This window comes from Echinops telfairi, unplaced genomic scaffold (assembly GCF_000313985.2).
Source record: "Echinops telfairi isolate 266 unplaced genomic scaffold, ASM31398v2 ScPeMD7_5;HRSCAF=22, whole genome shotgun sequence".
Taxonomy (NCBI): Eukaryota; Metazoa; Chordata; class Mammalia; order Afrosoricida; family Tenrecidae; genus Echinops; species Echinops telfairi.
In genome coordinates, this window is record NW_022103901.1 from 15,786,049 (window position 1) to 15,787,989 (window position 1,941).

Genomic DNA, 1,941 nt, shown 5'->3' on the forward strand with positions numbered 1-1,941 from the left:
AAAAACAAGCAAACAAGCAAACAACAACTCCCTGTGATCATGTCTGCCATCTCCTGCTTTGGACATGAGGCAGAGGGAGACCTTACCCAGTATCGTGAAGACAGTTTCCTTGCCTGCCCCCAACAAAGATATGGGTAGAAGCAGGCTTTGGCACAGTGGACAGCACACCTCACCCCTTCTCCTGGCTCACCTTGCAGTCAGCGGACCTGGGGCACTGGGTACCTGGCTGAATAATGCATGATTATACACCACCAGCCACAAGTCTGAACACTGCAGGCCACAGTCGTGTCCAAAAATCGTGCGGAGATGGAGGGAGTGTGTGTCACCTGAAGCCTTTCTGAAGGCTGGGTTGGGAATTGGGCTTCTCTTGGTCCCGGTACTTTACATGGAGACGCCAGGAAATGGCTACCTGGTCCTGCTTGCCTTCGAATTCCTGAAGGTGACGTTGAGGACACACAGACTCCTGGTTTCCCTGTTTGCCTGACTTGGAAGCCCCCGCCCGCCCGCGGCGAGGGTTGGAACTGAAACTCTGTGGTTGAAGGCAGGAGGAGAGATTTGGGACACACAAACGGACAGACGGATGGGACACAGACTCTGGAAACTTCCTCGACTGCAGCCCGGGGCAGCAAGTTGGACTGTGCACCCAAGCAGGTGGCTCTGCTTTTAGGGAGAGAAGCCAAAATGCAGCCATCACACCTGAAGTCTGAGGCCTCCACAGGGGAGGCACTCCTAGGTGAGGGTGCGAGTGGTAGTGTACAAGCCCCGCCCCCAAAATCATGAATGACAGAGGGGGTGGGGTGGCCTGAGTCCTCTGAGAGCCAATGGCACTCAAATTCACTGCCATTGAATTGATGCCGACTCCTAGGGACCTGATAGGACAGGGTAGCACTGCCCCTTGTGAGTTTCTGAGACTTACTGTTTATGGGAGTAGATAGCCCCATCTCTCACCCTGGGAGCGGCTGGTGGTTTCGAACTGCCCACCGGCAGAGGGAACAGCAACTTCAAAGGCGTGGGGCTGTAAGATCCTGGGCCCGTTCAAGACCCTCGAGTTGATACTATGGTGAAGGTTGAAAAGACTTGACGGGACACAAAACAATCTTATTAATTTCTTCACCTACTGATTAGCTGACTACCCCCATCGAATGTAAAAGCTGGAGAGTGGCTGTTTGTTCGTCTGATTCTCGGTCGGAACCTCACAGCCCAGAGCAGCCTGTAGCACACAATTTCCACCGCTATCGAGTGCATCTGCCGGCTCATCTTGAGCCTGCGGGGACATAAGCGAACTGCTGGGAGCAGACAGCTCGGTCTGTCTCCTGTGGAGCAGCAAGTGATTTTGAACTGCTGACCTAGCAATCGGTACGACCACTGCGCAACCACTGCGTCCCCGGAAATGTGAATGCCTAAGCAGAAAGGGCCTGGAGAGGATGATGGCAATCATGCTGGGGGCCGCGGGAGCTTCTGGAACTTTCCAAGTAGAGAAAGAACAGGATCTTCGTGTGAGTTGTAGAAAGAGACTCTTGATAAGGGCCGTGCTGGATGGGGAGGCTGAAAAGACCAAAGGAGGATGTCTTAAACTAGAGCAGGTCAGTGAACACAGTCGTGTCAGGCTGAAAAAATATTGATGCACGATAAGAGCACCCCCAAATTAATTAAGGACTTCTGACACCACATGGTGGCTGTGCTAAGGTCTGAGGGGGAAAACTCCTTTTTGGATCAAAAGTAACATTTGTTTCAGGAACGTGGCTTGTCATTCCTGTAACTCTCCACAGCACCCAATTAAAGAAAAAATCAGAGAACAATGTTATTTTGCTTGCTTCAAGGTTTTGCTTAGTAGTGTAGTGGAGATGCATTAGGCCGCTGTCAGGGTAGACCAGCCCCTGACATATCATCACGGGTCCGGTAGGCGCAATTGCACAGCGATAATAAGTAAAGATTATCGTA